Genomic DNA, 20,127 nt, shown 5'->3' with positions numbered 1-20,127 from the left:
AGATGCCATGTTATGGATTATACCTCTCTCCTTCTCAAGCAGTCCACTTCCGCAATAGAGAGGACACCACACAAATTTAGAAAATGATACACACACACCTCTTTGGCCATGTCTGTTCCCCTTTTTATTATTCCATTTATCCTGTTCAGCCTTTGGCTGTGTCTTTTCTGTATGTATAATTTTCTTCCTTTTTTTGTTTTTTGTGCCTATCTAAATAGTGTTTTTACAGACAGCCTCAGTGCTTGGGTTCTTTCCTCTGCCTCGTCACACTTTCTCTCACACATTCATATACACTCTTTGTCTCTGTATTTATTCATTTTTGGCTTTTATTTTGACAGGACAGCTGAGGACATGAGCAGGGAGACCAATGGGGGGAGTGACATGCGGCCAAGGGACACAGGTTGGAGTCAAACCCGGCCCGCTGCGTCAAGGAGTAAACCTCTATATATGGGTGCACACTCTACCAAGTGAGCTATCTGGGCACCCATTCTTTTTCTCTCAAAACCCTGGGAGTCATCATTACATGGAGTTGCTAATGAACTCATTATCAGATTTCACTCGTTTAAAACAACACAATTAGTAATAATGCATTAATGATGTTTGCAAGTTAAATGCAAACAAATCCCTTTTTTGCCCATTCTCATTTCCTCTCTCCCGGCTTGCTGCTCAGTTGAAATAAAGAGAGTAAATGAATCACTGAAGCGTTCCGGGAATGTGGGTGTGTTTGTGGGCGCATATTTCTCAACCATGTTAGAAGTCTGTGTGATTTATTATTTTTACCCCGAGAGACATCTGTTACACCATTCCTTATTTTTGTAATGCATCATCAGCCAGAGGAAAAACAATATTATCCAGTCTGGGATATTGTACTCTGGAGTCTAATAATCTAATGTACACTAGAGCTGGTGTCATTAAAGTGCCAGTGGAGCTGTTGGGAAATGGTAGGTACACATCTGTCTGTCTCTGAATCCCCACTGGTGCTTGCGCTCCATCCCACCACCTGCCCCAGCACTTACACACACACGTACAAGAGCAAAACGCATACTTGTGCATTCAGTCGCATAGCCAGTTCTGTTGCTGTTGGAGCGATCTAGCCAGAAGGAGGCAGAAAGCAAGAAAGTGACCTGGCACTGAGCTCCAGGCATTCTAGGACAGTTTGCAACAACAGGTCAATGATAGCACAGTGGCTCTGACATGGAGGACACAGAGACTGGCTTAGGACTAGGTGGCTGATACAGAAACACGTAAAGACAACACCGACTAAACTGTTTCTATATAAGACAGCAGGGCTATATGTGGCTTTCACAAAAGTGTGTATCCTGTAAGGATATACCTGAATTTTTTGAATGCATCTGCTAATTAGAGTAAACCTCTGTGTGCTTCTCACTTGGATGTAAAAGCCAAATGCAGGTTTTGGAGCCAGACAGGGGACACACCAACCTCAACAGCTCGATAAGCACCAGGCTCGCCTCAGTTAGCTGACCCAGCAGGACAGCACTCCACAGGCTTCACACAAGGACATGACTGATTGCAGGTCACAGGTCACTCCCACAGCACTCATGTCTAAAAGTTTCCTTAAAGTGCATGTATGCAGGTATGCTTTTTGTTCTCAAAGTGTTAGAGTGTGACTTGTGTCTTGTATAATCAGTCAATGGCGCCAGTTTCACTTTAAACTTTTCAGTTTCAATATGGGCACATTGAGTGAGAAAGAGACATTAAATACATATTTAAAAATGTAAAAAAAGTGCCAGGTTCTTCCTGTGTACTCGGAGTCTACTCAGAAATTAGTTTTCAAAGTTACTTCTGCTGCTGAATGGATAGGGGGTCGTGAGCACAGTGGGGTGGGTTGAATGTGGTTTGAATGTTGCTAAAACAGTCAGGCAGATTAGCTAGAAGGAAGAGAAGGGAGCGTTAGGTGTTGTAACAGCCAGTGCAGTGAAATGCAGATGGCAGCTATGTGTAGAGTAGAGTGCGAGGTGGTCCTTGGCATTTTGCAGGAGGTTATTGCGATGATTTTCATGGTTGTCAACTATATTTTACCATCTTTCCTTTTTATTCAGTCAGGTTACAGTGTTGGTCTTTTATAGACAAACGTACGCTCTGGGATGTGATCTGCCTCTTTTACAGATGCTTATCAGAGAGACAACCTCAATAAGTACTTTTGCTGATTCTCATTGGTAGCAGTCATACCTGCTATGCAGTTGGGAACATCGCAAGACAACATGCTCAACAGTAAAAAGAGCAGAGGCCATCATGCCTGGCAACAGAGAATCCTTTAGAGCAGGGAAAAAAAATCAGGGAGGACATTTGATGTTATAGAAAGGCATTGGACTTCATGGTTCACTCAGAGAAAAGGATGGATTGATGTTTTGATAAATGGCAGGCTGTATTGATGTGTTTGCTTGTGTGTATGTTTATGAGAGAAAGCAACTGTGTGTGTGTGTGTGCTCGAGTGTGTTTTCTGTGCATACATATGCATGTATCTGTGGATTTGTCTACTGTTTAAAAGTGTGTGTGCACACACAGCCCTCTGGGGAGACAAAGAGGAGCCATCGTCTCAAAGCACTGATGGACTAAAGTGGAAAGTCATGCTGAGGGAGAGATGTGTGTGTGTGATAAATAATGGGTGTTGGTGCCCAGTGGAGCCCAATAGTGGAGGAGTAGAGGTGGCTAAAGGTCTGATGGGGGGGCTCACCTCTGTCTGTGATTGAAGTGTAAAGGTGCTGATACCTACACACTTACTTTCACACTCATTTTCTACACGGTCATGGGTGCAGTAAACGGACACAACATATCCCCAAGTGCTTAGTCCTGCTCTTTAGTTCCCAGCCCTCCCTGTAACAGTCCAAAGCATGGGAATCTCTGGATCTTGCCCTCTTTTGCCAGTCCGTGATTAGTGATACAAAACTTCTTAATCACACACACATTTGAATGTCTTACACAATCCTTCTGCGGGTTACACTGAGCAAAGACAGTTAACCAGTTGTGTTGTTGTGTTTGTCCTCTTGATTTTTGATCTGAGAGGTCTGTATAAAAGTACCTTTCTATGAACTCCTCTCTCAATAAGACAACCTGTAAATGAATGCAATATGTGAACCCCTTTGCTGTTTACTATATAATTTAATAAAATTTCACTGAGAACTTTTCTTAAAAGTAAAAGTAGTTTGTATTGAGAATACGGATAGTTATCAATTATGTAGTCTATTATATCACAAAAGAACCAGGGACCTTATGTTCCTCAGTGCCCAGGTGGTGAGTGCCGTGATCGCCAGGCAGGCCCTCAGCATGTATAGTCCATACCCACAGCAGTGACTAATTGTTTGTTATGTCAGTTCTTGTCGTGCACGTTTGTCTTTAATGGAGTGTAGTGTGGTGATCCATCAGGCTGTTGAGCAAGCACCATGTCAGTTGAAGTGGCTGTGTGTCAGTGGGGCGAGCGGGCCGTGCAGATGTGATTTACTGCCCTGCTTGTTGCTCCACGTTGTGCCTCGCCTCTTACCCACGCAACGCAGCCTACTCTTCTCTCCTCTCCTCTTTCCCCAGATTGATTACCAGTGCAACTGGCTCATGACACTCGCCATCTTCTGGCAACCTTTTAGTGCCGTTTTATAGATGGTTAGCGTACCTCATTTGGCTATTTATACATCTGTAAGTGGCCATGAAATATAGATTTGTCTTGATGGGTGTCAACATTGGAGCTATGGAAGCGGAGCTCAGTGACACCTCGTTATTTTAATGGTGTGAGATAGAGAGGCCGCTTGGCAGGAGTAATTTTCAAACATGGCTAAATGACACTGTTTTTATTTTCATATCTCATATTTTACTCAAAGCTGAATGCCTTTTTCTTGGTTGGTGCTGAGAGATGGAAATAGGGAGAGAAGTGACTGGGGATGGAAGCGAACACCCTGCCCCTCTCAGACAAATGCACTGCTGCTCTGAACCACATACTTTATTTTATCTGAATGTTGAGGTGGTTCAGAGTGAGAAGAACTTTTAACAGTAACATGATGTGACCTGTCATCCACACACACACATATTTCACTCCATTCACAGGCAAGGTCCCAGAGGTAATTAGGTGCTGGCACCCACTCAGTGCGATGTGCTGGTTAATTGAATAGTTAACACTTCAGAGGCAGGCCTGTGCAGATTGGAGGTGACACCTGTCAGGAAGCTCTTCTCTCCCAACCTAGGTCATTTCCTGCTCTGCCTGATACATATGTCATCTTTGTGGAAATACCAAATTAGGGCCAGGCAGCTAAGTGCAGTGCAGCAGATGCGGAGATAGCTTGGGGCAGAGGAAGGCAGGTGCTTCTCTGCTTTGTCCTTCAAGAGGATATGTAGAGCTCCGGGCACCTATCCTTACTTCACCTCAGGCCATTTTCATGGGTATGTGACAGGAAAGTGTGTGCGTGCATGTGTGCGTCCGTGCGTGCGTGCAAGCATGCATTTGTATCTTACTCTTTGGCAGGCTTTCCCCCGGGCCCTGCAGCAGTGTGCCCAAGGCATCCATGAGCTGAGTGTGCATTGGGCAGAGGTGTGTCAGCTGAGTAGAGGTTTCCAGACTCAACCAGCTCAAACAGACTGGCATTTGCTTACTAAAAAATAACCAGTTTATGAAATGAAACTTTTTATCTCCACATACTGTAATATTGTGTGAGGTTGTGTCCTGACTGAGTGCTTGCATTTTTGTCTTTAGGTGCTGCACCTTCAGGGGGCAGGGGATCGACTGCAGGCGGAGGTAACACTTTGAGAGCAAAAGGTTACCACACTGGAGCAGGACCTGGAGGCTGCTCAGAGCCAAACTAGTGAGCAAAAGCAGGTACCATCTGGGACATGAAGTCATGTTACAGTCAGGAGCCATTCTCTACATATGAATTGAACACCTAAACTCACATACAAACATCTCACACACTATACTCATTATTTCCTTTCACATTTTTCACAGCAGGGCAGAAAAGTAATAGACTGCATTAGGCAGAGATGGAGCTGTAGGAAATACATGAAGCTCTGTAAAGAGAGATTGTGAAGGCACACCAGCAAGAAGCTGGAGGCCCACAGATGGATTGTAGTACCTCACTGATTCAACACACAGAAACCCAGCATGTCCTCCCCTCAGTCTGGCTGCTGCTGCGTACGCAGGAGCTCAAGGTATGGGGAAACAGTGTAGTTGTTTCTCTACCTGACTGAGAAAGTATTGTCATACAGTTCTCAGTGGTTTGTGAGAAAATTGGAAGACAGTGTGTCTGTGGGCCCAGCTTTACACTTCATCCCTTTGTTCTACCTCTACTGACATTTGTCATTGTCAGATGGGGCAGAAATGTCTTGAATCTTGAAAAAAAGTCTTTTAGAGGGAAGGTTGTCCGACAACCGCTCTACTGCCAGCTTCTGATCAGTCTCTTTGTTCTTTGTTTTTTGTTCTTTGTTTTAAAAATGGAGGCTATTGAAAAGACAAAATGATGAAATGAAAAAGACATTGAAACCAAGAGAAAATGATTGAAATTGTATAAGTCAGGGAGAGAGGGACAAAGGGGAATGACATTGACAGGATTTTGTCAGGTCAGCTAGCCTCCCAGGGCTCCAGACTGAAAATGCGTTTTTTTTTTGAAAATATTTTTACAACTATACACACATATGTGCAACCTGCAAATTAGACAGCATTGCGAGGAGGGAACGAGTCTGCCAAAGTTGGCCAATGTGTGTGAGAGGGGGAGGGCCAAATAACTTCTTGGGTAACATTGTCTACACCTGTCACACTTACCGACGTTAAAGGTCAAGCACAGCCAAACACGAAACATGCACATGCTATTACATAGCGATGATGTTACAATGTTTAAATGTTTCCATGTTGCAATCCTTTATCTATTTATGAGTGTGACAGCAGCCAAAGTTGGTTGATTTAGTTTGCTAAAGACCGTACGTTTGTGAGGAAATTGCTGCGCAGTGATAGCCAATAAAGAGTTAGCCTTAGCATAATGTTAGCCCTCCTCTCTTCCCCCCCACTTTGATGCTACTAGTAATACCTGTCGGCGGGGCCGGGTGGGTAGCCCTCGTCAGGCTTTCAGTACTCGGTCTTGTCACAAAATTGACACATTTTTAGTTAGTGTTGTCTTGGTCTCAGACAAAAAGGACTGGATTTTCTTTGGATAAACACCAAAACTGCGAGGATATCAGAAAGCGGAGACTGTATATATGAAAGAAAAATCCATTTGGAATGCTTTTAATGGCCATAAGCAAACAACAAGTTACTTTAATTTTGAGTTTGAATACACAGTGGATGATCAAATATATAACTATTTACCTTGTCTCAACAAAAAGTGCTTTGAGTTGTGTTTTGAGCTCCTCTCTCTCTGGCTCGCTCACCACTCAATGTTTCCCGCACTGGGTGTTAGATAGATACAGGACTCCCCTTTCCATGGAAGTTTAACCACCTTAGATATGATTGTTATTTTAGTGTTAACAAAATAAACAGAGAGGAGGGAGGGAGGGAGGCTAGCCTGTATAAGGCAGCGGCAGTAATTTAGTACATTACATTTCAGAATCTGCATTTGTTAAGCACCATTCAATTACAATGTGACTGATAATTAAAATAAAACAGCACATTTCAGTGTTTGCATTTATTACCAAACATTAATCAGTAATCAAGTTTAATCTGAAAACAAATTGCACTGCAGTTTAATTTAAGGTTTTTTAATTTAGGTTTTCTCCCTGTGCCCCTGACTGGGGCTACAGTGCTACTAGTAAAACAAGTTAGTTCGGAGCCTTGCCTACAGTGCTGGCTTTAATATATTGTGTGAGACAGTCACCAGAGTGTGTGTGATGTGGCAGCTGCTTCTGCCACTCACCTGCAAGGAAACTGCCCATAAATTCACAACCTAAGGCATTTTGTGTAATACACAACTGATCTACACAACATATGAATATATGCATATAAATATGAATGCAGGTAAAAAATGATATGCAAAAAAGTGAATACAGGGAAAGTGAAGTTAGGAAAAAGACAAAGGCCAAAACAAAATACTAGACGTAGAACTAGTTTAAAAAGTGAGTGTTCCTAGCAGGTGACTTAATAAAACTCTACACATCTTGTTAACACTTTCAGGCAACCACCCTTTAAACTGTAAACCAGGAAAGCGGCGCTGCAGAGACAAATGTGTCTTTAGGATGTGGGTTTGTGTGAGAGTGCATATACTGTTACTTTTGTGTATTTTTAATTTTAGATGTCTGTGCATATATCAGCCCAGGAAAAGGCTCGGAGGATAACTTTGTTGTCAGCAGGTGTGGGCATCTGCAGTGGTGCTGAAGATTGAGCAGCTCCAGAGCAGTAACTGCAAAGCTACAGGTATACTATATTACCTATGGTAATTACCTGAAATATTTGAATCTCTTTGCATCTGTTAAGATATGAATTCTCATGAGGCTGCATTTAATTTATATCTTATGTTATTCATATTCAATATGAAAAACATCCAGAAGTCATCTGACTTTAAAAACTCTGTGCTCACAGACTCAACTATTGGCTAAAAGATGTTTTATCACTCTGACTCTGTGTGCTGTACCCTCTATCCACTCACCCTCCCATCCATCCAATTCCTCCCATTCCAGACCATCCATGTGCTCTGTGTGTGGGCCAGGCGCTCAATAGGCGGATCATTTCAGGTCGGGGCCCTTGTGTGAAATCAGATGTTTAACTGGCCAGCTGACATGGGATGGGAGCATCTTAACCAGCACCTTTCCAAAGGTCTCATGTTCACTCAGCCACTGGGGCTGCTGTGAGGACGCCCGCAACCTGCCAATAGGCATTAGGGAGGATTTAGTAATTAAGTGATAGGCTGTGGACTAAATTGGGTGTTTGTGGGCTGGCAAGCCACCCCAATGTCCCTACAGCCATGCAGATAGGGGATTCTAATTGCCAGGAATATTGATCAGCCTGGCGAGGGGGTTGCACAGGGAATTCACTAGCCATCGATTAGCTGTTACTGCACCTCACTTGTCAATGGAAGAGGGAGTTGAGCAATGGAAAGGCTCTGGGCTTTTCCTACTGTATCCCTCACCACCAGCTCCTGACACACATACACAGTCAGACTCAGTGACACAGCATGTTGGGATGACTGCACTCTCTAAACTATCCCGTATCCTCTCCGCCTTATCTTTAAACCAACTTTATTCTCTCAGTCCAGTGCAAAGGGCTCACAAGCAGTGTTTTATGTACTAATAAAGTACCACCCCCAACCTAATCTTTCTCCCTATTCTGTGCCTTTTCTGTTTCCATACAACTTGCCTCCCTGAGTGTGTAAGGCCTCTGTACCATGGCTGTGGTCCTAGTAAATGTTGGAGGGAAAGAGGGGACTAAGCTTGCCTGCCCTCTTGTATTTAATGAGTTGCCTTACCTGGCAAGAAATAGGCCCTGATTGGTGCTCAAGCACGCACACACGCGAGCATGCACACACAGACACACACACACACACACACTCACACTCACACTCACTATGCTCCAGTGACACGTCATCATTACAAAACGGCCTGCTGTACAAAACAACACTGTGCATGCAGAATTACTAAACATCCTCTCATTAAATGTTAAAGCCCTGCCTGGTCAGATTGAATCTGTCACACTTGCACAAACGTCTATTGATTTAGTTCCATGCATGACATACTTACAGCACTTTAATTTCCTATGACTGGGCTGAATGGAGAAGCAGTCGATTAAGATATGTGTTTGAAAAGGGTTAATAATACGTTTAATATTAATATACACATGGATTTACTTTGCGGTTTTCAGTTTACTGTTTAATATTAGTATCATTTCAGAAAAACAGTAGTTTTTCATACAGTGTCTACTTTTGAGGTTGTCATTTAAAGGATTGCAGAAGGAATTGTTTTAAAAATTTGTGACAATGGATTCAGCTGGAGTTTCTGAGGAAAGAGGCTGAAGGTTATCTGGTTGAACAAAACATGGATTACTGATTTGTTATTGTTATCTAGTTGACTCAGTTTAGTTTTTCTCTGTCATCTTAGCTGGTGTTTTATATTTGTGTGGGAAGGAATTGCAGAAGCAGTGAGAAGGTTTGCTGCACGGCAGTCATTTAGAGCCTATTACAAAACATCAATATATTGATTGAAGCAACTGTCTCAGTGTACTGCTCTGTAAACACACTCTTGGTTCAGTTGTGCATGTTTTATCTGCTTGTATCTTATCAGGATTTAAATCGTTTCATCTTCAATTCACTTAATCCCGGCACTATTGGCTTTTGAGCCAAAGATTCCATTCACTCTACCCTGAATTCTTTTGGTAATTCTTGACAACATTAACATCTGCACTTTCTGTCTTGTTTTAGTTTCACTCCAGTTCTGCTCCCACCTGTTCCCTGTTGTGACGTTAGGTTCCCTCCGTTTGTACTATCCCCTCTTCCTCGTTACTGTCTTGTCCAATCCTTTCTCTTGATTGGTCTGTGTATTTCTACAGTCCTCCGTTACTTTGTCTCTTGTCGGTTCGTCTCTCTGTAGGTTCTTTTGAGAGTCCTGTTTGTTTGTAGGTGTGCAATTGTTAGTTTCAATGTTGCAGAGTCAAAATAAAGTGTTTGTTCGTTTGTTTGTTGTGTGTTTGTTCTGCACATTTGCCTGAAAGAGTCTTACATTTGGTCCTCCTGCTGAAACCGTGACACTACGTTAAAAAAATTATGTAAATACATTTTGTTTTTTTCATTTGAATTGCATGCATTAAATGTTCTATTAAAAGGATGGATATATTTGATTTTCTACTGGCTCCCGGCCAATTTAAAAATGTAAATGCTTACAATTCAGTGAGCTACTTTGAATGAAAACTTTGTAGGCCTGTGTGAGAGCGTCAAGAGCAACCTGGGACCTGTCTCATGTACCATAAAACAAGACAGGAAGCAGAAACAACAGATCAGAGAGAAACATACTAGAACATAACAAACATAACTAGAAGCGGACAGGGAGTTCAAACATAGTTTCAGAAATACTCGAAAATATGAAACCTTGTATCCTTTTTCCAACTTTGCTGGAATTAATTATTGGATTTAATATTTTGCATTGACTTGCTGAACTTTGTTTCCCCATCATAATTTGCGCAACCCCCCATGCTATATGTTTTAAGACATATATTTTTATTTCAAAATTTGTAATTAGTTTTTAACATCTTGCTCAGTATAACCAGTAGAACATGTGGTAGATGAGTGAGAAATTGAGGAAATATCTATCAACCGGTCCACCCAAAATCAAAACATTTACAGAAATAAATGTCATTACAGTACATCTAATCAGGTAATGTGTTATGTAGGTCACCCATGTACACATCAATCTGCATCAGTAGATATTTATGTTAATAAGAAGAGAACACACTGGTCAGTGTTTATCTGATGTGTAACACCCAGCAGTACTAGACTTTAAAACATGCATCATGGTTTGAATTCATGCTCCCATATGAGTGTCTGAACTGTGTGATTTCCAAGGTCATTTTGTCATCTCTGAGGGGGGATTGTTCCCCCATGCTTGATGCCTCGCTTTTACGTTCATACACCACTCAGAACCACCCTCTAGCCATGCTCACAAATTGAATTAGTTTCAGCCTGAATTTGTGTTTCAAAACTAGTAATTATTTTTTAACCTCAGAGGAAGCCAAGAGAAATGAGTCAGAGTTCCGAAGTTTGATGATATATACTTTTACACCAACCAAAGGGACACAAGCCTGAAGCACAGCAATTTACCAACCATTCATCTGTTAGCAAATTAAATCACATCACATTTGACATATTTTAGAAAGTTAGATACATCTGATGAAAAAGTTTCTCCCTCAATTACCATCTGAAATTAATCTTCTTAATCCCAATTTGATCTCTTTCATGCATATAAGGGGTATCTTTCATCTGCCCACCTATGTGCTTTAAATCTCCGCCACAGAGTTAAGATGGAACGTGACTGTCAAACTTAGTCCTACGTGATCTCCAACACCCATGCAGCTTGATGAGATAGGGAAACTGATAAGGGAAGATGATTACAGCTGCCCATTATCTCTCTCTGTAGCTGCTGGAGGAGGTTAAGCAGTTTCAGTTTGTGACATAGCTGCAGAGTATACAGAGGTAGGTGTGGTTCAGCTGCAGCGTTGCAAAGCAGAGCTGGAAAACACCAGTCAAAAGGCCAGAGTATAGCTATTTTCCTTTGCATATATTTATTAACAATGTTTTTATTGCCTTTTTTATCTTTTATAAAAAACTATACAATCTGAAAAGGCAATTCATGCTAACTACTTACCATTCTGCAATAAGAATGCCTGTGATGATGTACAATCAGGCAATGGTTGTTTGGCAGGCAAAAAAACGGTGAAGATTATAGATTCTTTGTTTTGGAGCAATTTACTCTAGCGTACGGCTAGCAACTAGTATCGTTGGATGAATTTGAAAGTAGTTTGAGCCTCTTTATGTAGGAGTTTTTGTCAGACGCTTCAGATGGGTTGACAAAATAAAGTCACTGAAAGTTTGAATAGTATGGAAAGGAAGTGAATCATATGCTGTGGATTTCACAGTCACTAGATTTGAACCCTTCTGAGTACCAGCAAGTTAGACCGGTCTGCACCACTAAAAACTACTAAATAAAACTCGAAACACAAGAAGAGGGTAAATCTTATACTAATGTATATACTTGTGTTGCAGAAACTTGTATCATGTTGTTATTCATTTTACCAGATTAGGGACAAATCTGAATAGGCATCAAATAGGTAAACAATTCTCCAACTCAAAAAAAGCTCATACAACACAAAAACTAAAACAATCTTCATAGATGTAAAGATGTTGAGTGTGTGTGTGTTTGTTTGTTTGTTTGTTTGTTTGTGTGTGTGTGTGTGTGTGTGTGTGTGTGTGTGTGTGTGTGTGTGTGTGTGTGTGTGTGTGTGTGTGTGTGTGTGTGTGGAGAGAAATCATGGGGTGTTACATCTTCCTGGTCCAATCTGAAGCATAGGAGTTTCCATTTTACAGAGGGATGGATAGCGGGAGGGGACAAAGCACTGAAAAAAGAGGAAACAAAGAGATAATCAGCCTAAAGACCACTAGTCAGGACCACAATTGATCCTGATCAAGCCTAGTACACACCAGCTCTTTTTATTATCTTTATGCAGCACTTTGGCCAGCCAATGACCTTTAAGCTCAGAGCACCACCATCATGTGAGTGCTCCATAATAGGAAGGAAAAGGAGTCTTGTCTCCTTTCTGAACAGTGGGTATTATTTTAACATAGTCAGAGCAAAGAATAGGGCACAACGCTAGCTCGTTTACAGACCATTCTGGTCATTAGTGTGGACCACAAAGAGTCACAACCTCCACAGGTAACACTATTCAATAATTGTACCCTACCGGCAAGATCCGATTCTATTGTCAAGAAAAGGAAAGACTTGTAGCTTTGCCCTTTTTCTGTATTCCTAAAGCTGATTAGATACTGACGTCTTGTACTTGACTCAATGCCTGGATGTAGGTTTAATGCGTCCTGATACTACCAGCTGGAAAGTTTATTTTATTTTAGCCAGTCAGAACCTGAATACTGTGAACATCATGTATTATTATTTTGTTAGTTATATATTTTTTATTGGTCTGGAGCTTCAGGTGTACCCATTGTTACTTGCTCTCTGCTCTACAGTGCCATTCCATTGACTGATGTGTGTGACTGTGCACGCATTGATGTGTGTGTGTGTGTGTGTGTGTGTGTGTGTGTGTGTGTGTGTGTGTGTGTGTGTGTGTGTGTGTGCGTTGACTCCTGAGCCAAAAGCACATCTCTGGCTTATCTCTAAGGCCTGGCGTCAGCCTCCTTAAGTGCTGTCAATGTCACATGGTAACAGCAGCACTGCAGTCTCTTAATTGGTTTAGGAAAAGCATCGTTGTCATTTTGCGGTCAGTAAACTCCGCTCAACAAAATGAAGTCCAAGTCGCTGCCACCTCCTCAACCCCCACACAGCCAGCCTAACAAAAAAATAATGATTTTGTGCCGTGTATATTTGTGCGTTCGCTGTCTGTTTTCACTTTTTGCTTTTAGAAATAATTGCTGTTGGTTGTGTGGCCGTATCAGAGGAAGGGCATTAATGATTCCCACTGGCCGCTGGAAACTGCGCTGCAGAGGGCAGGAGGAAAGCAACTCATTTTATAGAACTAAACGTGTGTGTATTTGTGCCTGACAGTGTTTTTGTTTGGTAATTAATTTTTAGTAGATCCTTATTTTGTGGTGCAGTACATATTGTACTCAGCCTATAATAATTACGCTAGTAGTGACTGCAGCAATGTGTGTATTGTTGAATGGATTTCGTTTGTGTATGTGTGTGTGTGTGTGTGTGTTCGTCTGTGTAGCATATGTGCATGGTTGTCCTTTTGCACAGATTAGCTGGTGAATGCTGCGAGAGGATGATCAGACTCGGAGCACACCCCGGTTGCTCTGCGATCACACAGGGATTATGGGGTATGTGGAGCTGTAGAGCATTCCAGGGCTGCCTCCAGTTAGGCTCATCTCCGCCACGCTCCCCTCACACACACCACTTTAATTGCCTTTGCTTCTTTCATTACTTTTATTGCCTCTCCTCTGCATTGAGTGCTCCCTGGACTTGTGGAAAGGTCATTGGGATGGCGGTGGTGTGCTCATAGCCTACGTTTTCCCTGACTAGAAGGAAATGGCTGTGGGGTTGAAGCTGGGGGAACAAGTGACACAACAAGGTAGCCACTGACAGGCTTTTATTAATCACAAAGTATATATATTTTTATTTGAATAAAGTCTGTGAAGTAAGTCCACACCAGAATAATATTTTTTGAGTGCCACCAAATGTGTCACAGAAAGAAGCTGGCAGCCACAGTGGTAGAGATAAAGCTCCTTGTCTAGTTATATGCAAACTGATATTGAGTGAAATGCTAAGTAAGGCAAATGCATAATCTTTATTAAAAATGGCTTCATCACCTAGCAAAGGGAGGAGCTGGGCAGGCAGTGTTAATGGCATTGGCAATATCTTGGCTCAGAATCAGTGAAGAGGTGGTGGCCCTTGGATAAGGGACATGTTTCTGCCATATTGCACTCCCTGTGCATAATACTAAGGACAATATTTTTTTGTGCTGGTAGGATCATCAGTTGATTCATAGTTTGAATTGTTGTACAATAAGGTTTGTCTTCCCTAGTTAATTAACGTTACCTCTCCCAAAACATCTTCAAGATGTGCACCTTCCTGATAATGGAATACAATTTCCCCAGCATGTTTTATATGCTGCTTAAACAGTCTCATATGAACTTGCAACTTGTGAAACACAGTGTGCAAATAAATGCAAAGTGATTTGTATCTGTAAACACAAGGCACAAATGAATGCAGAATGACTTGTATCTGTAAACAATGCACAAATCAATGCAGAGTGATTTGTATCTGTAAATGTATATTGTTTCTCTGCCACTAATTTGTAACTCATATTTCATCATTTGTAAATCTTAGTATTTTTCGAAGGAAATATATTTTTAAACCTCCTATTTATGTGGATCCTTGTGAGACTGTTTTTCCGCAGTGTGTGTCACATACGATTTGAATCTCAATTGACGACCCGGCAAATAGTCTTTTAAATGTCCTCTTGCTTCTTGCTGCCCTTGTGTCTCTTCCTTTCAGGCCTTGTACTTTAAATATGGGTCTGTAAAAACAGAAGCACAGTAGAGCAGCAGCTGTATGTTGAAGACGTGTTTTTTTTTATGTTAATGGCAATGTCTACGTCTTTTACTCCCTGTCTCTGTTTTCCTCCCTCTCTGGTACAGTCCAAGGTAGAGGTTTTGTGTTTAGTCACACGGGTCTCGTATCCACAAGATGCTCTCCACTGTCAACCAACTGGTCCTGGTACGTAAGTCAAGCCTTGCTACAAACCACATTACTGCTGAGGTCTCTCTGCTGTTGCACAGTAATTGGTTTCTATCCCAACAATAGCTAATGCACATTTTATCATATCCATACATTGCTGCAGGCAAGCAAATGAAAAACCAGCACTGAGCATGAAAGAGCAAAGCACGAAAATCATCCATCTCCGTCAAGAAAGAGAAAGTAGACAGAGGAGAGTTATATTTATGTGCTTTACGCTCAAATGCAGTGTGTGAAATACAGTGCAGTGTGTGTGTTTGTGCACATGCATGTGTTTGTGTTAATCCACCTACAGGAGGGTGTGGAACCTCTGAAATTTGAGGTCAGGACTCAAGCTGAGCTTGATGAGAAGAGGAGGAGATCCAGGTATGCACACTGATGAAAAAGTCACTTGAAAAATCTACAAATGTTGTGCAATGTAAAATCTTATCTTTTGTTTTCATTTTATATACAGTGTGTTAGGCCATCACACAAACTTCAAACTATGCTTAAGCATAATATCAACATTTAGCATTATTAAAGGTCTGATATGTGATATAATGTATTTACTCATTTTATGTATTAAATCCAAAAAAAGACCACAATGTGTTATCAGATATTAAGGAAACATAAAATCCAGCTTCATAAAGTCCATATTCTTCAACAACTATGCCAAAGCCAGTATTTTCTCCATGAAAATTTCCATTCCCGGACGGAATGTCTGTTTGTGTTTTGTCAGCTGTCCATTTTGACGCCCGGGTTGCCAGGCATGAAATGCAAACACGCAAAAACAATGTGCTGCAGCCGTGGAAGCAGCAACCAAACAAACTAGATTAACAGAGAGAGATTAATTCTACCCGACGTATAGAAAACAAACCTCTGCATCTTTCATGACCAGAGACGTGGTAGAACACAGGTAATTAATTCAATTCAGATCCATTTCATTTAAAGTATCAAATCATAACAAGAGTTATCTCAAGACACTTTACAGATAGAATAGGTCTAGACAACACTCTTTAATTGACAAAGCCCCAACAATTTCCCACGAGCAAGCATTCGGTGCAAAAGTGGTGAGGAAAACTTCCTTTTAGGCAGAAACCTTGAGTGGTGAGGAAAAACCTTCTTTAAGAAAACTTCCGACAGACCCAGGCTCTCTTGGGACTAGAAAATGCATTTTCTGAAAAGATAAATTGCTAAAGCTGTACTGCATTGCTGGCATAATTGCAGAAGAAGAAAGACTTCACTTTCTTCTGCCGCAATTATGCCAGCAATCAAGTGAGAATAGTTGGACAAGTGGGAATCGTTTTAATTAGTATGAATTTCATTTAAATGTTTAATATTACCAATAATTTATCAGACAAAAAAGGAATGTTTTAAGGTTTTATGAAAAAGTTGACGCTACGCGGAACTGCAAGTCTTTAATTTGGATAAAGTAACTGAAAGAGAAATGAATGAGTCGGTAAGATGGGAAATGGGTGGTTCAAATTAGGAAATGTGTAAAAGATAAAGTTTTAGGGAAATGTGTAAAAGTGGAAATGGTTCTAAAAAAAGTGGAACAATACCAATATGGTTTGAAAGTTTTTGTAAAGGCTGATGCAAAACTGAATTGCCAGTTTTAATTTGGATGAAGTAACTTAAAGAGTAATGAATGAGTTGGAAAGCAGCTGAAGCAGTATAAATAGCTAAAAAAAGTGAAAAAGGGATAAAGGTTATGAATTAAAGAGTAAGAAATGACAGGGGCTCAAATGTTTTGGCTCTATGTGCCACTTTTTCTTTACAGCAGACAGATATATTGACAGAGAAAGACATAAACATATAGATATGTAGAGAGGCTCCATTTTGACCTGGTATTACAATCTTGAATGATTGGACCACAAGAAGAAATATATAAACACACACACACACACACACACACACACACACCCACCAGGCATGAAAACAGGGATGGGGTGAGAAAGGTTAGAAGCTCTGATGCATTTTGAGATGCATCTTTTGCCAACTTGGGGAGAGCTGGAGAAGCTTAACTTCAGATATGAGTCAGAAATATTATGACCTCCGCTCGAAGAATTATGCAAGCCATTTCATGCCAGCCTGTCACTGGGTCTAACATTTACAATATATCACGTAAGGGCACCACAAATGACAACATAAGTTATATGATTTACAGTTCTCAAAGATGCACACACACAATCTCAACTGATTATCCTCTGGACAGCTTGTCTCTTTTTCTTTTCTATTACTTTCTTCTCCATTTGTCGCGGGCGCTTGCTCGCTGTGTAAGGAACTTTGTTACTCTGCCATATCTGCTAGCAGCTAACTTTAATAACAATATCTAGCTGATTTTAGGCTAACGTTGACAGTAGCCTTAGCTAATAATTTTCCACTGGAGCTTTAGCTGGCCAACGTTGCATTCTCTCCTGCTGTGTTTAAGAACTCATTTCATCAAGCTGTAGCTAACGTTAGCTAACCCTATGTCAACAGAGCTCCTGGGTAACTTAGATATACCAGAAAATATTAAAATTATTGACACCATCACTCACCAAATTCAGTCAGGTAGCTAATTTTAGCTTTTAGCTTCTGACGGTCTGCACCCAAGGGGGTAAGACTCTCCTCTCTTAGCGTAGATCCCATGGCGCCAATTTAATGCTACAAAGCCATCCCCTGAAGTTAGCATCATTCTCTTGGCACAGCTACCAGAAGACTTACAACTTTCAGACAAGTTGCCCACGTCACAATTCGTCATCAAGCTCAGTTGGAGGCTGCGCAATAATGCTTAGCCATCACCAGAAAAGTGCCTCTATTTTCCTTCACTGGTTTCCGTCCAGAACAATGGAATCTGTTGGTCCACTTCTTTAACTGTCTGTGTCTGCACCTCTTGTTGTGTGCACGATCTGCTCAACATGCGCAAAGCAAACTGCTTCTAAACCAATCAGGTAATAGTATTTCCCTACCTTCCCAGAGAAAGAAACTGGTGATGCAGGTCACCTATTTTGGTTTCAAAACGGCAAATTTTACTGAAAGGTGAGAGGTTTAAATATTATTGTTTTTATAAATACACAAATACACACAATATACTGTATGAATATTTTTTTCTGAAAATTAATTGTAAGGTGTTTTTGGTCATATTACTGCCTGTAATTGTAATTTTTCTGTCTGGGGAAAAGTGAGGTGTATAAGAGAACAGTAGCTCATCCTTCCAGCTGTAATCAAGCCTTGCACTGGCTTTGATGTTTAATAATCATACCTTTTTGTTTACTTGCTACTGAGATGAACTGAAATAGCCTTGGTATTCTTCCCCTTGAAGAAAGCTAAAAAATGCCTTAACACTATGTGGTATCAATTTTATGACGGCATCATCACCGCACTTGAAAGCTTTTCTAAACATATTGATATTTCAATTGGCTGGATTTTTTTTATTATACATATGTATAATACGGATATGATACAAATACATATGTCAAAGAAAGCCTTGACAAACATGCAAACTCTGTACAAAAAGACCGAGCCTGGGTGGGTCACGGTGTCCACTACTTACTTGCTGGTGTAGTTGGAGCATTGCTAACCACTGAGCCACTGTGCAACCAAGACACACATAGACATCAAAAGGGGCTTGAGCACCTGCCCTTTTTCTTCCTCGAGAGAAAATGCCCTTTTTTTTAACGCCTGGTTAGCTCACCTGGAAGCCCATATACAGAGGATGACTCCTCAACGCGGCGGCAACAGGGTCCAACTCAAACCTGCGGCCTATTACTGCATGTCATTCCCCCTCTCTCACCCATTTCAAGTCTAAGCTCTGATATCCAAATAAAGGCCTAAAATGCCCAAAAACTAATCTTAAAAAAAGAAAAGAAAGTTCTCTTTTTACTGGATGCATGTTTTTTTTATCTGTTACTAATTAATATATATAGACCATAAATTCCTGTTTGCACACAGCTTCCTTGTAAAACAAATGTATTTATTGATTATGATATCTAAATATCAGGTTGGGAGATGAGACTTCGTCGTGCTCTTGCTCTTGCTCGCTCTCTCTCTCTCTCTCTCTCTCTCTCTCTCTCTCTCTCTCTCTCTCTCTCTCATGTTCTTGGCTTGTGTGGAGGTGAGTGGTGATGAACAAAAGACTAAGCAGCCAATGCCTCAAGTTTACAGTTAATTATCCTACAGACAAAACAAATAATTAACTTCTGCTTAAGCTTGTGTTATAAGGTAGCACAGGCATCATGGCCGTACAGGCTGAGGTTCTGTACTTAATGGAGTCACTAATGTAGTCACTAATAGTCTGTATTTGGTACTCTATATCTGTGTCTAATAGCTACATCACAATTGCCACATTGATATGCAAATTAGGTGTTAACTAATTCAAATTTGCTAATATGCATACATTTGACAAGGCAGAGTTAGTGAAAGAGTCTTTAGAAGAAATATACAGATAAACAGATGCAGTCTAAAACAAATACCATATATATATGTATATATATGTGTGTGTGTGTATTTTGGAAGTTTTATTTCTATTAGGGTAGAAGAAACATGAAAGGAAAATAGACCAAAATCTCTCAATTAACAAATGAAAAAAACGTAATAGTATAGCACATTGAAAAAAAGTGATGAAAAGTCATGATGTAGTGTGTTGAAAAAAAACTGAAAAGCATCATAGTAAAGCATGTCCAAAAAAAATCAAGCTATAGTATGTTGTATAAAGTCATAGTATAATATGTTGAAAAAAGTGATCAAAAAGTAGTTGTAGCCTACAGTATGTTGAAAAAAGTCATAATATAGTATGTCGATAAAATTGATTGAAAGTTATCGTAGAATAGTTTATTGAAAAAAGTAATCAAAAAGTCATAGTGTAGAATGTCAAAAATAGTAAAAATAGTAAAGCATGTCTAAAAAGAATCACAGTATAGCATGTTGTAAAAAAATGACAAAAAGGCATAGTGTTGCAAATAGTATGTCGAAAATAAGTGACAAAAACATAAGTGTGTCAAAAAGTTGTAGTACACTGTTGAATTTTTTTTTGAAAAAGTCACAGTATAGTATGTTGAAAAACATGATCAAACAGTAGTAATATAGTATGTTGAAAAAAGTCATAATAGAGTATGTCGATAAAAGTGATAAAGTCCTAGTAGAGCATGTCAAACAAAGTCGTAGAATAGTTTATTGAAAAAGTAATCAAAAAGTCATAGTGTAGAATGTCAAATAGTAAAAATAGTAAAGCATGTCTAAAAAGAGTCACAGTATAGCATGTTGCAAAAAAAATTACAAAAAGGCATAGTGTTGCAA

General features: G+C 40.4%; 1 long non-coding RNA gene across 1 annotated transcript; it reads left to right on the top strand.

The window, feature by feature from the left end:
• The first annotated feature begins 4,721 nt into the window (after positions 1-4,721).
• LOC117949406 lies at positions 4,722-15,199 on the top strand. The gene is made up of 4 exons (XR_004657686.1): positions 4,722-4,819; positions 4,946-5,148; positions 14,775-14,857; positions 15,167-15,199. It is a non-coding gene; the product is annotated as an uncharacterized LOC117949406 (long non-coding RNA).
• The last annotated feature ends 4,928 nt before the right edge of the window (positions 15,200-20,127 follow it).

The sequence above is a fragment of the Etheostoma cragini genome, chromosome 1 (genome assembly GCF_013103735.1).
Source record: "Etheostoma cragini isolate CJK2018 chromosome 1, CSU_Ecrag_1.0, whole genome shotgun sequence".
NCBI lineage: Eukaryota > Metazoa > Chordata > Actinopteri > Perciformes > Percidae > Etheostoma > Etheostoma cragini.
The sequence above is the reverse complement of the archived record's forward strand: the minus strand, read 5'-3'. Positions and strand labels throughout refer to the sequence as shown.